Raw genomic sequence first — 19,930 nt, forward strand, 5'->3', positions numbered from 1 at the left:
CTTTTCATTTTATGGCAGCATTCAATCTTTTGGGATAGGAACTTTATCAGCATAGCACTTCTTCCCTTGATAATCTTTACACATTCTTCCTTGCAAAAACTCTCCAAACCTGACAGATTGTGAAGCTATCTGCTGTGCACAACTCTCTTCAGATCACCCCACAAATTTTCAATTGTATTCATGTCCAGGCTGTAGCTCAGCCATCCTAAAACTTTGATCTTCTTCTGGGGAAGCCATTATTTGGTTGATTTGGAGATATGCTTTGGGGTCATTGCGCTGGTGAAAGGTGAAAGGCCTCTTCATTTTAGCAGAGGCCTGAAGGTTTTCCGCCAAAGTTGACATGATATATGGAAATGTTAATAATTCTCTCCACCTTGACCAAAGTCTCAGTTCCAATTGAAGAAAAGCAGCCCCAAAGCACAATACTGTCACCACCATTCTCCACTGCGGGTCTGGTTTACTTTTGGTGATTTGCATGTATAATAAAAAAGAAATAAAGTGTCCACAGTATATTTCATACTTACTGTACATGCAGCTCCTACGTATATTCAAATCCATGAAGTGTCATAAAAACAACTTTAGCACTCACTTCCCATAAATAGAAAATGCTTGTTTTTCCTAAAAGTAAATTCCGTACATCCATATTAAAGTATCAAGCATACCTGTCTTCACTGATTAGCAATGAATCATCCATACCTGCCTTTTAAAAATTCAATGAAATCATTTTCACTGATTTATAAATGGGCACAGTGGTAAAATGTATTTTTAAACATCTGTAGACAACTCTGCTGACAAACAATTATGAATATGTTATGCCTGTTCATAATTTTTTTCCCCTGTAAGATGTCAGAATAAAATTGCAGTTGAAAACCAAGATAGAACTACCATATTTTTCAGAGTATAAGATGTACTTCCTCATCACCACCAAAAGAGGGTGGATCTTATATACAGAATGCAGCTGTCATGAAACCCCGCCTCCTGCCTCTTGGATGCTGGGGGTTGGCAAAAATGGGCCAGTTTTTTCAAAAAACGGGCTGGTTTTTGCCTGTTTTTTTTCTCAAAAATTGGGTGGGCAAAGGGTCTGGGGAGCCTGCAGAGTACTGTTGGAGATAGGGGGAAGGCAAAAATGCCTCCATTTTTGTGAAACAATGGGTGAAAATGGCCCATTTTTCAGAAAAATTATGGTATTTTTGCCATCCCGCAAAACCTGTATTATTATACATAATAGTGTGAAATCTCAGCTGCCAGTTCTTTTGTTGGTGTTGGCCTTCATATGCATCAAGTTCATCTCAAGAACCTAGGATGTCATAATGTGTTCATATAGTTATATACGACCTTTTGAAATTGACAAATGGAAATTTTATCGATGATTTTCTAAGCACCATCCAATATTTTTTGGGGAATGGCACCCAGTGTGCCAATAACTACTGGGATTACCATGGTTGGTTTATCTTTATATCTATAACCTTCTATCTATATTCATCTATGTCTTTCTATTTCAATTTTCAGATCTTGACACTTTGTATTGTTTTCAAATTCTATTATCTCATGGTATTTTCATATCAATTATTCACACTTTATTCTTTTCAATCAATTAAATCTGTTGTGCTATGAGCCAAAGTTTTATCAGTTTTTATTTGAAAATCCCCCAATATTTTATTCTACTCATTCTCAACTACTTTTTCCAATCCCATATTCCCACCAATTTTTCATTACTGGCACAGTAATTTCTACAGATGTTCCAGTGAATCATTTTGGTGACTACGTTATGCTGTTATTTATAATGTTTGTGCAATCTTCTTGCATGAGCTGAGTATATGATCTATTGTTTATCTTGGCTCTTTGCACATACTGCACTTTGAATTATTATTTTTTATTTTATCATTTCGATTGCATTAGCTTTGAATAATTGTGGCTTGTTGCACAGACAGCCAGATGTTTAGACTGGATTTAGCATTTTTATCCACCCAGTGGGATAGAGAGATATTGATATTTGATGGTGCTCAAGGTATTGTCAGCGGTTGTAAGCATTTTGTCAATGCTATTATTACATTGTTATTATTATAATACAGGGGTAGGCAATTAATTTTGCCACAGGGCCACATGAGAAATTGGGGTGGTTTTTTGAGGTCCGGATTAATATAATTAACTCAGTTCTACCCAATACTGTATAATATTGGGTAGAACTGAGTTAATTATATTATAATTATAAATTATATATTATATATTATATTAATTATATTATATTAATTATATTATATATTATATATTATGTATTCAAAATGGACGATGATTAATAAGTACACATATATATGGTGTAGGTCCGTGATGGCGAACCTATGGCACGGGTGTTACAGGTGGCACGTGGATCCATATTTGAGGGCACATGAGGTGTTGCCCTATGTCAGCTCCAGCACATATGTTTGTGCTGCCCAGCTGATTTTTGGCTTTCTGGAGAGCGGGGAGAAGTCATTTTTGCCTTCTCCAGGCTTCAGGAAAGCCTCCTGAAGTCTGGGGAAGGCGAAAAATGACACAACAGACCTAGTGAAAGTTCAGATAAAATGCTTTTGGACTAAAAATCTATCTAAAGGTAGTTTTCTGTTTAAGATGCATTAATAATTTAGTTTATTCAGCATGAAATGGAGCTTAATTATGTAGCACGAGGCTATACATTCTGCAATATTGGGACTGTTGGTGAGTCAACAGCGGATCAGAGGAGAAGCCACTGTGGGAAAGAAATGACAGCTGCTCTTCAAAATTATGATTTAAATCAAGTTGACTTAAATAATGCTTTTTAACTAGTGATTTAAATCTTGAATCTACCCTGGATCTGAAGGTTTGTTGATCAAAACAAAGGTGACTTAACACTCATGACACATAGGAAATCCTCAACTTACCATTAGTGACTACTCAAAGCATCTGCATATTGTCCACTGTAACAGATCTGAAAAAGTGACTTATAGGGTCCATGTGGTTACAAACATCAGTGTCAGGTGTATGTAATTATGACATTGCAACATCCTGGGGACATGTGATCATTATTTGGGATCTTCCCAGGAGTCTTCTGTCAAGCAGTCAATAGCAGAAGCCATATTTATTTATTTATTTTATTACATTTTTATGCCGCCCTTCTCCTTAGACTCAGGGCGGCTTACAACATGTTAGCAATAGCGCTTCTTAACAGAGCCAGCATATTGCCCCCACAATCCGGGTCCTCATTTTACCCACCTCGGAAGGATGGAAGGCTGAGTCAACCTTGAGCCGGTGATGAGATCTGAACCACTGACTTACAGATCTACAGTCAGCTTCAGTGGCCTGCAGTACAGCCCTCTACCTGCTGTGCCACCCCGGCTCATTTTTCTTAACAACCACATGATTTGTTTAATAACTATCCTAAAACAAAATGTAAAATCAGGCACAATGCATGTAGTAACCACGCTGCTTAACGATGAAAGTTTCCATTCTCAAATGTGGCCCTAAGTTAATATGCTAGGTGTATTTATCTATCTACAGAACTTAGACAGCTGTCTATCTCATATAATGATTATAAGCAACAAAGACAAAAACAACAAAAATAGTCTCACATCCCAGTCACCCCCATGCTTAAGTCTCATCCTAGCCCAAAGAGTATGGGAAAAACAGATCTTCATGGTCATCTGTGAGAAAATTTTGGTGGTCCGCAGAAAACTATTTGCATTTTTATATTCCTCACAGTATGGCCCCTGGGCCAGAGATGTGCAATGAAGGATTGTCTTGTAGCCAGCTGGGGTCCTAGATCAGCCCCTGCAAACTCTGTCTCTAGTCTTATAATAATAGTAGTAGTAATAATAATAATAATAATAATAATAATAATAATAATAATAATAATATATGTGGTCGATTATTTCAACAGATGAAACAATCGACCACATACTCAGCTGCTGCAAAAAGATCGCACAGACTAACTACAAGCATAGACATGATGCTGTGGCACAGATGATCCACTGGAACTTGTGCCAGAACTACCATTTACCAGTAGCAAAGAACTGGTGGGATCATAAGCCCGAAAAAATGATCGAAAATGAGCAAGCAAAACTACTGTGGGACTTCCAACTTCCGACTGACCAAATTCTGAAGCACAACACACCAGACATTGTCATCGTGGAGAAAAAGAAAGTATGGATCATTGACATCGCAATCCCAGGAGACAGCAGAATTGAGGAGAAGCAGCTAGAGAAATTAGTGAAATACGAAGATCTAAAAATCGAGCTGCAATGACTCTGGCATAAGCCAGTGAAAGTGGTCCCAGTAGTACTTGGCACGCTGGGCGCAGTGCCAAAGGATTTCAGCGGACATTTGAAAACCATTGGAATTGACAAAATCTCCATCTGTCAATTGCAAAAGGCCGCTTTACTGGGATCGGCAAACATAATTCGCCGCTACATCAGGCAGTCCTAGGTGCTTGGGAAGCGCCCGACTGGTGATGAAATACGAAATCCAGCATAGTGATCTCATTTGCTTTGTTGTACTGATAATATTAATAATATTAATATTATTATTATTAATAATAATAATAATAATAATAATAATAATAATAATAGAGGCCAGTCAAGTTTCATGCGCCACTCTCTGAAGTGCCTGGAATCCCAGTGATGGGATGGGAGCCTTCAGGCACTTGGCTTGGTCTCCAGTTTGGTAGCTCCAGCCCCTCCATCTATGGGAATCCAGTTGCTACAACGAGCGGCACACAAAATTCCCACCGCCCGGGAGAAGAGCGTGTGGAAACCCAAATGTTGAAGCCCAAAGCCAGGGATCCTGTAGGCATCCCAGCCAGGTAAAGGCCACCCAAATTCCCAAGTTGTTCTCTGCACCCACCCGACTGCCCACCACACTTGGGCCTGAGGAAGGTATCACGGATGCTGTATTAACACAACAGGTGTGACCTGGTCATTTGCACACTAAATGTTGGCAGTCGCTGTGCGCTGTAACTGGTGTCCATCTGGGACACCCTCCCTCCATTCCACCATGGAAGAACTCAAAGGAGCATCACTTTCTTCCTTTGCAGACTCTGGAGGGGGCAGAGAACCTCAGTGGAGATTGCAGTGGGCGGGGCAGAGGCAGGTAGCGACTGATCCTTGGAGGAGTGCAGGTGGCTTTTGTTGTAAGTGCAAAAGCGCTCGTGTGTGGATGGGGATGTCTCTGCACCAGGAGCACCTCCTACTCCTGGGCTGGTCATCCAGGCAGGCCGGTGCACCTGGATGGAGGAGCTGTGCCAGGACAACCAATGGGCTAGTCCTGTGACTAGAGCTCTGGAATATGGGACCAACTTTTCCACTGATGTCAGCAAGCTGCTGTCAGTCTGCCCATCTTCTTTTTTCTTCACTCAGATCGACCACAAAGCTTCTCCTTGAAAGAACGAACACAAAAGGAGTTTCTGGAAGGGTGTGTGCCCAAACCAGGTGTTCTCTCTTGGGCCTCCCACCCAGAGGCCTCACAGAAGCAGAGATGGGCAGGAAGCCAAGACAAAGCACCTGGTCCGGGCACACAGCGTCAAGCTAAGTTGACTTCCCCCTGCTTTGATCCAGCAGACAAAATAGGAAGTGGGGGCGAAGAGAAACAATCCAGTTCCCAAGGTACGCCAGAGTGGGAGGCCAGCGAACTGCAGAGTTTCTTCACCATCTTCCCAGGAGCATAGGACTTCTCTTGATTGGCCCCAAGCTCCTTGAAGTTTGTTCTGCTGCTGGAGGTTGGGCTGCAGCAGTCTCACCTTGGTCCACACCAGTTCCTTACAGTCAACCATGCTGGGATTGCTGCAGAGAGTCTGGGATCCATTTGTGTGGGTCAATGGGGGGCAGAAATTCCAACTTGAGATCTGCTTCGGCCTCCTGGTATGGGGCTTTGGGCGAAGGCTGGCGGGAAGCACTGGTGGTGATGAAGAGGGACTGCACCATGGTCTAGAACTGGCTGACCATCTCAGCCTGCTGAGCCTCCAGGTGCCAGTACCTGGCCTTGCACTCCCGCGAGTCTTCCCTCTGCTTGGAAAGCCTATGCTCATAGTCCTCAGTGACGTGCTTTTGCTGAGCCTCCTTGGTCAGATCCAATTTGAACTGAACCAGCTGTTTTGCCAAATCTTTCTCATGGTGGCTACTTAGCTCCAACAACTGATTCCTGTTGGGGTCCTAAGGAGCCTGGGTGGGGAGGCGAGGAATGGCTGGGAGGGAAGGGGTGAATAGAAGCCGGCGAGGCACCCTGCGACATGAATGATATTGAGTTGGCCATGCCCACCATCACATGATCACCTAGCCATTCCTGCCCAGCTGGTCATTAGGCAGATCATATTAGTGGGACTTAAAATTATTAATTTAGGGGTCTCCGAGGTCCGATAAATCAGTGACCCCTGATCCAGAAGTCTAAAAGTCTAGTCTGGTGCAATTTTGGAATGCTTATATCATTTAACATGATTGTACAACACATGTGCTTGTATAAGCTACAGGAATAGAAATGTTTTTCACTGAGTGTAGAAGATAATCTAAAGATCCTATTTTGGAGCCATAACTTTGAAAACTTTAACATTTTGACCAGTACAGTCATTGATTTGGTTGGGGAGGAGGGATGGGAGAGAAAGAGAAAGAGAAGAGTAGAGTAGTAGAGTATGAAATGCTTCTCCATTTAATATATTTTATATGGAATTTGGCAAATAATTTTTGCAAATATACATTTTGAGTCTTAAGATAAACATTTCATGCACTCTTCTCTGAGAAAATAAATTGTATGCAATGGGTAATACATTCCACCATTCAGAAAAATGCAAGTATAACATAATAAACAATTCAGAAAATTGATATTAAAAACACAAACAAAGCATTTTTCCAATGTGTCAGATAACACTTAGTGCCACTGTTTTCCTTGACAGCGGTCCAATTTTCCCAACTTGGAAATACATTTTTTTAGGGGTCATAACTGCTCTTTCTAAATTTGTACTGAACAACAACTGTTAATTGTGCTATCTTTCTCCATTTCCCTTCCTGACACAGCTGGCGATTTGATATACTGTATATTAAAAGTCTAGAAAACAACAGTAGCACAATGCAGAAGAAAGGATCCAAGACAGGCATCATATAGTTCCAAAAATACAGTTGTAACAAGGTCAGGAAGTAGAAGTTGGCTGGGACAGTTATACTGCTTGAAGTAATAGAAGTTAACAAGTAATAGAAATACCAATAACTGATACACTATAATCTACAGGTTCAACCAGGCCTGGTCTATTCATGGCTACTTTTGCATAGAGAAAAAAAAAGGGTTAATGATCAAATTAAATGCATATCCAGGTACTGGTTGCTTTCTAAAGGCCACTTGTCAATCCAAAGACACTTCAATGTTCTTGAAGAAGTTGTCAAGACATGAGTCAGATCTGCACCAACTACAAGCAAAAAGCATAAAACAAAACAGTGCAGCTCTAAATCTCTTTCTCTGGTTCTACAATTCCTTATTTGGTCTCACGGGCAATAAATACAGTACAGCATCCCAAACCTATTCTATAAGCCAACCTTTTTTTCCTGTAATAATTAAACTGTTTATGATCCTCTTGTCAAAGTAAGTCTCCCACTTTCTCAGAACCAGGGGAAAAAAGTACACCACCAAATAGAAAACAGAAGGTGGTGGAGGAGGGGAACGGATGAGGAGGAAGAAAGCCCCAAAGTTTACATGGAGGCTCAGCTAGAGAGGCTCTTTTTCCTGCCAAATCAATGGAACAACCCCTGGACCTTCGGTTTTCCCCCTTCAGGGCATTGCAGCCAGTCCAAAAAGAAAAAACAAAACAAAAGCAGTTGGTTAGGTTTGGATGCAAGGCGTCTGGTAATTCCCCTTTCCCACCTCCTTTATAATTTATGCATGCAAAAGGAACAAGAATGTTACAGTTCCTTGGCACACAAAGAGGCAGGACAGAAAAGGAGAGGATTTATTTATTTTATTTGTTTGTTTGTTTTGTCCAATACACAATAATACACAATGAAGGTTATAGAGGATATAATCAGGTAGAATGTATTAAATGAGGAATAGAGGAGAAAATAAAGGAGTAAAATACAACTATGAGAGAACAGCAGAAAAAGATACAGGTATAGAAGAGAAGATATAGGAGATATAGGAGATACAATAGGACAGGGGACGGTAGGCACTCTGGTGCACTTATGTACGCCCCTTACTGAAGTCTTAGGAACTTTATTTTATTTTATTTATTTTGTCCAATACACAATACACATTGAAGACAAGTAGTAATATACAGTGTTCCCTCGATTTTCGCGGGTTTGAACTTCGCGAATAGCCTATACCACGGTTTTTCAAAAAATATTAATTAAAAAATACTTTGCGGGTTTTTTCCTATACAACGGTTTCTCCCGCCCGATGATGTCATACGTCATCGCCAAACTAAGAATTTTTGCAAATTTAAAAAAAATATTGTTAATAAATATTTATGTTTATAAATATCAGGATCACTAAAAGTGTCTTATTCAATGGTGAGTACCAGTAATAATGGTGAGTAAATGGTTGTTAAGGGAATGGGAAATGGTAATTTAGGGGTTTAAAGTGTTAAGGGATGGCTTGTGATACTGTTCATAGCCAAAAATAGTGTATTTACTTCCGCATCTCTACTTCGCGGAAATTCGACTTTCGCGGGCGGTCTCGGAACGCATCCCCCGTGGAAATCGAGGGAACACTGTATATAAAGAAAGGATAGAAGAAAAGATATAAAAATAGGGGAGAAGATATATGAAAGGAAGAAAAGATATATGAGATGTGAGATAAAGGAGAGACAATTGGACAGGGGATGGAAGGCACACTAGTGCACTTATGTATGCCCCTTACTGACCTCTTAGGAACCTGGAGAGGTCAACCGTGGATAGTCTAAGGGTAAAGTGTTAGGGGATGATACTACCAGTCCGGTAGTGAATTCCACGCTTCGACAACTCGATTACTAAATATATAAATATATTACTAAAATTATAAATTATAAATATATATTACTAAGTATATCAGGCTTTTGCAAGTGGCTTTGCTCCCAAAGAATACGTGTGCAAAAAAACAACAACCCACCACCACCACCAAGACAAACAAACGCCTCCTTCCCAGCCAAGTCACCCAACCGGTCAGGGGTCCCGTGCAAGAACAATGCAAGCAGCCCCGTTTCCTTTCCGCGCTGGAAAAACCCACCGCAAGAGGCCGAGCAATAAAAGGGACCGGCAGATCTATCTCAGTCTGCTCGCACTTTTGGGTTCAGCCAAATGGGAGGGAAACGGCTTCTTTTTGCAAGAGCAAAACGCGCCGCCTGGGAGAAGAACCGGGTTGGTACAAGGCGGCGCAGCTCCAGCACTTTTTAGAAAGCCCGATCGGTTGCAGCTGCTAAAAGTTTGGGCTTCCGAGGCTCGATCCAGTGAGAGGCGGAAAATGGTAGAGAGAGGGAAGTTGGTTTTGGGTTGCAGAGACTGCAGATGTCCTATAGTCTCTCCTATATCGCCTATATCTTCTCTTCTATCCATTACATCTCTTCTATCTCTTCTCTTTTATCTCTTATATTTTCTGCTATTCTCTCTAGTTATATTTTACTCCTATATTTCTCTTCTATACTCTCTTTGATACATTCTACTCTATAACCTTCATTGTGTATTATTATGTATTGGACAAAACAAACAAACAAATAAATAAATGTGGGTTTAATGGTGTGTATTCCCTGTAGGCAAAACTCCTGTGATCACCAACTGGAAAACCCCCTCTTAGCAAGATCCCAGCTTTTTCTGTCCCAACTGCTATAATCAGCTGCATAATTTGAATTTTCTTCCCCTCTCTTGTCCCCCCCCCCCACCTTAAATACCCGGAAGGCTGGAATCTGGGTCCGTCTTTAAAGCAGAACTTCTCAGGCTGCAAAGCGGGGTTTCCTTAGAAACGACTCCCGTTGAAATCAATGGGCAAACTCGCTTTCTCCCAAAGGCGTGTGTTGCCTGTGATTCTTCCTACGGAGTGCAACCTGCGTGGCTTCTGAGGCTACCCGGCGTGATACCCTTTGCAAGTCTGCTAGGAACAGAATCGATCTCACCGGCACCTCTTTCCCCGCCATTCGAAGTTGAAATACCTGGAGGAAAGTTGACTAATGCAGTGTTTCCCAACCTTGGCAACTTGAAGATATTTGGACTTCAACTCCCAGAATTCCCCAGCCAGCGAATGCTGGCTGGGGAATTCTGGGAGTTGAAGTCCAAATATCTTCAAGTTGCCAAGGTTAGGAAACACTGGACTAATGCAAAAGCCTCCCGCGTGCCGCCTCCTTCCCCAATTCCCCTCCATACAATGAATGGGAACGGTCGCGTAGCTTGCGGCTTCCCCTTCTCCCGGACTTACCCGCCGTCCGCAGCCTCCCTCCCGGGGCAAGTCAATTCCCAGAGCCGAGAAGAAAGCGCCGCCTCCCGCGGAACCCTTCGGGGTCGCCTCCGTCCCAGCCTCCTTCTCTCCGCCAAGGCCTCGGCGCGGCCAGTCCAAGAAGGGCGGCCGCTGCTGCTGCTGCTGCTTCCCGCGGGAGAAAAGGAGCCGTGCTTAAAAAAAAAAAAAGCGAGGCTGCCTCGCTCTGCCCTGCCTGGACCGGCCCACTCGGCACTGACGTCCTCCCCGCCTTCCCTCCCCGGCCCACCAAGATTAAAGCGAAGCGGGCCGGCAGCGGGACGAGATGAAGGGAGGGCTCTCGGGAAGCGAAAAAAAAGGGGGCGGGCGGCCCACAGAAGAGCCGACTCGGAGAGCGGGAGAGGGATCTCCCCGCCAAAAGGCGAGGGAGGGAAGCGTGGGCAGGACGCGGAAGAGGCCGGAGGTGGATCCGCGTAAAAAGAGGACTCTCCGCTGAGCAGCGCTTGGACCGTGAGGGCGACTGCTGAGGCAAGACGGGTGTTTTCCCGCTGGAGAGAGAGAGAGAGACGCGCCCAGACACAGAGGGAAGCCTTAGTGAGGAGGGACGACGCTCTGCCCTTCCAGACACCACTTGGCCTGGAAGGCAGGGAGCGGGAATCCTGAGGGAAGACTTAAAGCTCTTGAGGGAAACAAAAGAGCGGTTAAGACGTCCGCCGAGGAGAAGAGGGAGGGCGTTCAATGGGGTTTGCAAGCGCTCCGCAAAGCCTGTTTCCCGGCAGCGCTTAATTCCGGGGGCGAAGGGCTTCTCTTTCACGAATGGAGAGGAACCTACGTGCAAATATATACGTTACAAGCTGGCCGACCAAGCTTCAGTGCTCCCTGTGTAAACGCAGCCCGTGGGATTGGTTTACAGTATAGAGTAGAATAGAATAGAAGTTTGTTCCAAGGATCTACTACTCTTTCAGTAAAATAATATTTTCTCATGTTGCTTTTGATCTTTCCCCCAACTAACTTCAGATTGTGTCTATACAGATTGTGACTATACAGATTGAGTTCATTAAGTCTTTCCTGAAATGTTTTATGCTTAAGACCTTCCACCATTTTTGTAGCCTGTCTTTGGACCCGTTCAATTTTGTCAATATCTTTTTATTATTATTTATTTATTTATTACTTAGATTTGTATGCCGCCCCTCTCCGAAGACTCGGGGCGGCTCACAACATGTAAAAAACAAATCATAAGTAATCAGACAATTTAAAATATTTAAATATTTAAAAAACCCCATATGCTAACAGTCACACACACAGACATGCCATGCATAAATTAAACGTGCCCAGGGGGAGATGTTTCAGTTCCCCCATGCCTGACGGCAAAGGTGGGTTTTAAGGAGTTTACGGAAGGCAGGAAGGGTAGGGGCAGTTCTAATCTCCGGGGGGAGTTGGTTCCAGAGGGCCGGGGCCGCCACAGAGAAGGCTCTTCCCCTGGGGCCCGCCAACCGACATTGTTTAGTTTTTGTAGGTGAGGTCTCCAGAACTGAACACAGTATTCCAAATGTGGTCTCACCAGTGCTCTATACGGCGGGATCACAATCTCCCTCTTCCTGCTTTTTATACCTCTAGCTATGCAGCCAAGCATCCTACTTGCTTTTCCTACCGCCCGACCACACTGCTCACCCATTTTGAGACTGTCAGAAATCACTACCACTAAATCCTTCTCTTCTGAAGTTTTTGCTAACACAGAACTGCCAATACAATACTCAGATTGGGGATTCCTTTTTCCCAAGTGCATCTGTACAGCTGGAAGCAATGCTATATCCATCTACAGTATTATATTGTAAGGTGTCTTGAGAAAACTGAACAGAAGTAGCTATTGAAATGGTCAGCGATCTCCTTATTCCCATCAATGCACGTATTATTCCAGGTAGTAAGCTTCGTGATGCTGCAGTTTTTCTTCTTCCTATCACTAATATATCTGAAGAAGGTTTTATCCCCCTTCTTTACAGATTTGGCAATTTCTTCCTCTTTTGAGGCTTTAGCAGCATATATTATCTGTTTCGCCTCCTTCCGTCTCATTTTATACACCTCTCTATACCTCTCTCTACCTTGCCGCTCTTCTGTGGAATCCAGATTTGTGGAGCTCCCTTCGAATAGTTTTTGTGGAAACTGGGTTCTGTACGTATCTAATGAAGTTTCCCACATCCCCGTTGTTGCTCCTTAGCCGTTTTCTGGGCAGGAGAGTGGGAGGCGCGCGTGACAGTCAGGATGGAGACATTGTATTGAAAGATAAATTAGCAATAAATGAACTATAAAAGTTTCAGATATGAGAAGTTATATATCTAGATACAGTACCTTTTGCCATCAGTTACTTGTGGAATTCCCAGGGATGGTGTTCTATACTTTATAAACATAAAAGACTTCATAAAAATAAATTTTAGATCAACAAGATGCTAGAGTAGATTCATGTCCAACAACTGCCCTGCTGCAACATTGTGTGTTTATTTGTATTCACTGCCTAATTGCTTCCCTCTGCCTAATGATAGGGGAAAGTATTTCAGATTTTTTTTAATGCATTAAATCTCTAAAACAGCATATGAGCCCATTCCATTTCTGTTTACTGAAGTGCAAGTCCTGATCAAGTGGTAATTAGCTTCAGGTATACTTGCACAGGATTTTAGAGTAGGTTTCTTGGTTTAATTTGATGATAACAATGGGGTTTTTTGAAGGTGCAAACATAGGGTTCCTATACATAATGTATAAATTCACTGCCAAAACAAATTAATTATTGATAGCCCATACCTAATGTAAACCAATACTGTACAAAGCATTTACAAAGAAGAAATTAGGCTGAATTACTTATCCAAAGGTCAGGATGTTAAACAATACTATTAGCTTTTGGATAATACTAAAACATAGTGGTTCCAGGAATGATTCAATATGGCGAGAACTGCAATACTTTTTCAGTTTTAAATACTATTTGATGGGTTGGGTGAATGGTTGAATGAATCATGGTTGGCTGGGAATTCTGGGAGTTGGAGTCACACTTTTCTAGTCTCCAAGGTTAAGAAAGTGACCATGACATAAATCAGAACAAAAGTTGAAGTATAAGCAGGATTTATAACCTGGAACTCAAAAAATTTAGAATCTACAATTGTGTTAGCATGTATATTTAGGAAAATTAAAATATAAACACATCTATAATTGTCACTGCAGAATCACATAGAAAAATATTCCAATATGACACAATACATAGTACTTCACACTTATTCAAAATTATTTGGCTGATTGAAAGGACTGGAATGGAAAAAAACAATGCTTGGAAACTAGTTCAGAATCTTTGGAGGAGGCAGAGCATCTATACAATGCTTGTGCATGCTTTCAAATGTTTTGCACATCACTTGTAAAATATTACTTTGGAAGTGGATTTACTGAGAACATTTCCATGTCTAAAACTATTAACATGATACATTATGAGGAAACTTGGATAATCTCCAAAATGTGAAATCAGTTTCAACAGCTGATTCAAAATTCGGTATCTTCACATATAAACCACACATTAAGTAAAAAAAAACAATAATAGTAAAATTAGAAGTTATAGAAGGCCTGGATAAAAAATAATTAGTCAGGAAATGCGTATAGATGCACATGAAAAAATATGTAATTACTAATTTCTACAAGACTGGGGTTCCCGTCCCCCAAAGGGTTCCATAATAAAGTTTGGCATCAAAATCAAATTTAAAAGAAAGAGGTAAAGAGCCCATATGTAGGGGTTAAGAATGGTGCTGCATCCATAGAAAACTGGTGGAGTTTTTACTGTACTATCAAAGGTTGCTACAGTGGTACCTCTACTTAAGAACTTAATTCGTTCCGTGGCCAGGTTCTTAAGTAGAAAAGTTTGTAAGTAGAAGCAATTTTTCCCATAGGAATCTATGTAAAAGCAAATAATGTGTGCAGACCCATTAGGAAAGAAATAAAAGTTTGGAATTTGGGTGGGAGGAGGAGGAGGAGAAAGAAGAGGAGGATAGTTGCTGCTGAAGGAAGAGGGTGAGGTGAATAAAAAAAATCCAAAACTTTAAGGCTTAAAAAAAAAAGGGAATCTGAGGCGGCACCCAGAGAAAGGAAAACGCTCCGTTCGCTCTGGGCTGCCAAAGCCTCCTTAAGCACCACCGAAAGGCTCCTCTGGCAGCCAAGAAAAGCTCCTCTGGCAGCCCCAGCCCAGAAAGCGGGAATGGCAGGAAACTGGCCGGGCCTTCGTGCCGCTCTCAAATTTCCTGGGAAATTTTTCTGGGCTCAGGTTCTTAAGTAGAAAATGGTTCTTAAGAAGAGGCAAAAAAAATCTTGAACACCCGGTTCTTATCTAGAAAAGTTATTAAGTAGAGGCATTCTTAGGTAGATGTACCACTGTGCCTTGACTTTTTTTAACCATACCGTTGCCGTATGCTTACTTTATTCCAAGGGTGAAATGTCCTAAACCCAAATAAAATCTTAAAATAATAATCAAATCAAATAAGAAAATAAGCAACCAAAATGCATTATCTCTTTGGGCGTTGGAAGTCCAAACATTTTAAAACGGGTCCCCAAGCTCCGGGATGTGGCCTATTTGCAACTGGACCGTAGGCTAGCACACGTGTGAGCAGCTCGACTCATCGAGCAGTGGGCTGGTACACACAAACTCAACTTGCAGTTGAACTGTGTATGCACACACGCGGGTCACCACTCACATATTGACATCTGTGCATGCACATGCACATGTTCATGCGTGCTGGCCTGTTGCTCACACGCCCTCCCCCTCCACAATTGGGCTGCCAACCCACAAAGTTTGGAAACCACACCTGAAGGAAGAAAAGGCCAGGGCAAGTGATGGAGGAACTAAGCAACTTATTGTCTCGCTTTTGCTATTTGGCTCCAGCCTACTTCGCACGCTTGCAGCTTGAGTGAAATGTCAGCTAGAAGTATGTAATGCTTTTATTGAAGCATTATTGTGGAACAAAATTGGATGGCTCTTTTGTGCATGCATGTCTGGTTTTACAGGTTTTCTTCAAGACAATGCAAATTCCCTGTAGTGTTTAAGACAACTAAGGAAGAAAAACTCCTAAAATAAATAATTCCTAGAGATAATACTAGACCATTTCCTTTTACACATTTAGTAGCACAGCCAATAAGTTAGAAGACAATTTGGAATTATTCCTAGGAAATGAGTCATCCACGAGAAAGAATAACAGCTATTATAATAACTAATATTTTTGGATAATACATTAACATTGAAGTTTGGATTGTGCACTTGTAGTGATAGTACATTTTGCTAAGATATTGTTCTGCCTGAGTAAGTCATAATGTTGTTTAGATATTAACATGTTTTTTGTTGTAGAGATGTTGTCAATACAGCATGCAATTATATAATTGTATAAATCTCAAATTTTCCTTCTCTTGATACCCAATGTTAAATTGAAATTTTCATCATCAGTTTCATCTGGTATCACATTGGAGGTCACCTTGTCACATAACCATAATAGTTTGAAAATGTTCACATATTTGATAAACATAATCAACTCCATGCATATTACAACAGCTTGTCATTTGAAAAATGCAAAAAGAGAAGAATTAATGTGGTTTGTATGGGAGCGACTACAAACTTACTACAGACTAAATTTCAGAATAGTCATTATTGTAGAGATCAAAAGGTCAGGACAAAAAGTTTTAAAAGATTTTTTTGCAGTGCTAAATACTATTTCCCATCAAACATTGCAGTTTGTCTCATTGGTGGATACTGTTGACCTCCATTGTTTGGAACATATACTAATATGTCTACTAACCAACTGTAATTAAATACACAAGCACCTCATTTTGAAGGGGATAAATTATTATAATCACAGGTAATTGTCAACTCTGGAAAGATTGCTTGTACTAAAAACTGTATATTGAAATTTTGGTTAATAACCCCATCTGACCACATAGCTATCAGAGAAGAAACAAAACTAAGGAGAGTCTAGAAAATCTTAGCTGTGAATGGACAATGGGGAGTCACAGCAGTGAGCCTTAGTTGGTGATAGCAAAGGGTAGAAAATTTGATAAGAAAACCAGGCTCTACAAAAATTGGAAAATCTGAACTTGAGGCATCACAAAGAGCAGGATAGAAAGGACAAAAATAAAAACCAAAATTGTCAATAATAATGGCAATAAATAAAACAAAGCCATAATATTGAAAACAGCAGATTTCTGCAAAGTTGAAGAACTAAACACTATTTTGTCACATTGCAATGGGATTATTCCTGAAGAAAATCTGAGTTAACACTGGCTTGATGACAAATAATAATTTTAAAAATGGATTGATAGAGTTAGGACCATAATATGGGTTACTGTATTTTTATTTCAGCCAGAATGCAGTTGTTTTTAGCATGAGTTAAGATGTACACATGAAAATTGTCTTTTTGGATGTTATATAGGGATGGAGATAGGATATTTCATCATGCCCATGGAGCAAAGTACAGTACTTTGTAATATCCTGCTACTATCTATATTACGGTTTAAAGTTTGTATTATTATTCTTGGCAGTATACATAAACAATTGGCAAAACCTGTCTGACTTCGTGTTAAAACCGTGCCAATCATGATTAACTCTTGGTTGGAAGTTCTTTAGGCTGAGAATAAAAAAAATATTAGAAGATAGAAATATCAAACACTATTCTAATATGTAAAAGAAAGGTCTCCTTTTAAAATCTTGATATCAAGCAATAAATTACTGTATGCATGGATGAACTACTATATAGCCATCTTAATAGATTCTGATATATGCCACTAGTAATAGTATTCTGAGCAAGTAGAGACTCAGACCAATGTCAAAATGATAGAGATATTTGCACCCCAGTTGTAAATAGTATTGTGAGCTAAAGATATATTTTTACCAGGTAATTATGGTTAAATTTACCATGAGCTCATCAATATAGTGGATATGGGTGGAAGTGGTGAAATTTGTTAGGCTGATTTAATTGGATATGAGAAAGATTCAACAATAAGAACTAAATATTTTTCTCACTTTGTGAGCCATGTAAAATGCCAAAGACTGATACTTCAACACAACTGCTTTGAGCTGTTTCCACACTAAAATTGGGGAGCAACTCTTGGCCTTCAAACAACAGATTTTTATGTAACAGGTGGCCAGTGATATAACTGAAGACATTTCATAAAATCTCAAGCTTCTCTTTGAGACAGTAAAAGGTTTTGTGCTGGTTATTAATTTACCATATATCACTATTCTGGAAATTGTAATTTTGGACTATGTAAATCTTTATTTCTACTACACAATATTCCAAAGAATTGTTAAAACAACTTTTATCCTAAAGCACATGTTAATGTGCTTATTTATTTATTTATTTATTTATTTATTTATTTGATTTGATTTGATTTGATTTGTATGCCGCCCCTCTCCGTGGACTCGGGGCCGCTAACAACAGTGATAAAATAACATGTGACAATCCAATAGTAAAACAATTAAAAACCCTTATTATAAAACCAAACGTACATACAAAACATACCATGCATAAATTGTAAAGGCCTAAGGGGGAAAGAATCTCAATTCCCCCATGCCTGATGGCAGAGGCGGGTTTTAAGAAGCTTACGAAAGGCGAAGAGGGTGGGGGCAATTCTATATCTCTGGGGGGAGTTGGTTCCAGAGGGCCGGGGCCGCCACAGAGAAGGCTCTTCCCCTGGGTCCCGCCAAACGACATTGTTTAGTTGATGGGACTCGGAGAAGGCCCACTCTGTGGGACCTAACTGGTCGCTGGGATTCGTGCAGCAGAAGGCGGTCCCTGAGATAATCTGGTCTGGTGCCATGAAGGGCTTCCTTTCCTATATATTGTTGTTTTTTTTAATGGAATACAGTAGTCCCTCACCTATCGCTGGTATTACGTTCCAGACCTGGCCGCGATAGGTGAAATCCGCGATGGGGAATTTATCAACTGATAGTACTTATTTAAGTATTTATATTGTAATTGTTTGGTAAGTTTTCATTGTTTTAAGTGTTTATAAACCCTTCCCACACAGTATTTATTTTAGATACAGTATTTAAATACAGTATTTACAATTTTAGATTATTTTTTTTTTTAAACCTGCCGATCGAGTTCGGCGGGCTGTTTAAATCTGCCGATCGACTTCCTCAGAAACCCGCAATAAAGTGAAGCCGCAGTAGGTGAAGCGCGGTATAGCGAGGGACTACTGTATGTTTTTCTGCCAGTATATGCATAACTGTCTTCAACTACATTCTTAATACACTTAAAAGGCATCATTCCAATTTAGCAAGTCTTCTGTATCAGAAAGGGATTGCTACATAAACATTTGATAAGCACTGAAACTGCAAAGACCATCCCTGGGGTTTGTTTTTTTTAAGAATGTAAGCAAAATCTAAGGAGGAAACAGTAATCATATCTACGTAGGTGGGTGGGAGACAACTAAAACATTACCTCAAGGGTAGCACGTATCTTACTTTCACAACACAATAACCTTCAACTTAACCATGGATAGCAAATTGTCAGTGAAAACAAACACAGAACTTTAACACAGAACACTTTAAACATTCACAGAGGGAATTTCGCCAAAATGAGGAAAATAGTGAAGAAACTAAAAGGAACAGTAAAAAAAAGTCAAACCCCTCCCAAATGCTTGGAAACTTTAAAAATATGTTACAACAGGCTCAACTAAAATGCAAAAAATCATACAGCTTTCAGGGACAGTAACATCATAAAGTGTGTCTATGATTTACTTGAGTGACAAAATTGACACACTGATGATATCAGTCCACATCAATAGTGAGTTGTTACTGGAGCGGTAAAGAGCACTACATGTGTAGCAACAGTTGAGTTGTGCCTCTAGCTTCACATTTGCTGCGTGAACGTCCCAGTGTATTTTTGCTTCAGTGCATGCGCAGGAAGCAAAATCTCAGGAGACGCACAGCCATGTGCGATTTCAGCAATTTTTTGCTTCTGCACATGCGCAGAAGCAAAAAAATCACCAAAATCTCACGCGTCCCCTCACAAGATTTTGCTTCCTGCACATATGCAGAACCAAAAAAATGTTGCGATGCACGCATGGATGTGCAGAATAAGCACACTGGTAGCAGCAGGAATAGGAATCTGTCCCTGGTCCACATGATATTGTGTTCCTCTTTAGTTGTGCCACAATGCCTGCAATACTTGGAAGATGTTTTGCATTAGATGATGGCACTTCTTAATATCTGAATGTGGAGATGCGACTGGCTACTGAAGTTGCTCAGGGAAAGGAGGGAAGTGGCCAAACACTTCTTGTTGCACCAAGCCTCGGAAAGTGTCATTCTGAGTCAGACAACTAGCCTGTCTCAGCGCTCTGCAACTTCCTTGTGGTTGGGAAACTGTTCTTTCAATTTCCCCCCAAAGATTACAGGGAGTGGAGCTGGATACATAATTGAACTTGGGGGGAATCAACATTTTTGGCCTTTTTTATATTGCTAGTAGGTTTAGGTCAGTAATGGGTAAACTTTTTCTTAGCGTGTGGCGAAAGTGTGTGCACACACATGCGACAGCACATGTGTGTATTGCACCCGTAA

At 40.8% G+C, this 19,930-nt stretch overlaps 1 protein-coding gene across 1 annotated transcript in view; it reads right to left on the reverse strand.

Moving 5' to 3' along the window:
• Window positions 1-10,631, reverse strand: part of LHFPL2 (LHFPL tetraspan subfamily member 2) — a 136,908-nt gene extending 126,277 nt beyond the window's left edge. Inside the window, exon 1 of the mRNA XM_070743222.1 lies at window positions 10,366-10,631. The gene's annotated coding sequence lies outside the window, so the exon portion shown is untranslated. The remainder of the gene's footprint in view (window positions 1-10,365) is intronic.
• Window positions 10,632-19,930: the final 9,299 nt, after the last annotated feature.

Source organism: Erythrolamprus reginae, chromosome 2 (assembly GCF_031021105.1).
Source record: "Erythrolamprus reginae isolate rEryReg1 chromosome 2, rEryReg1.hap1, whole genome shotgun sequence".
NCBI classification, from domain to species: domain Eukaryota; kingdom Metazoa; phylum Chordata; class Lepidosauria; order Squamata; family Dipsadidae; genus Erythrolamprus; species Erythrolamprus reginae.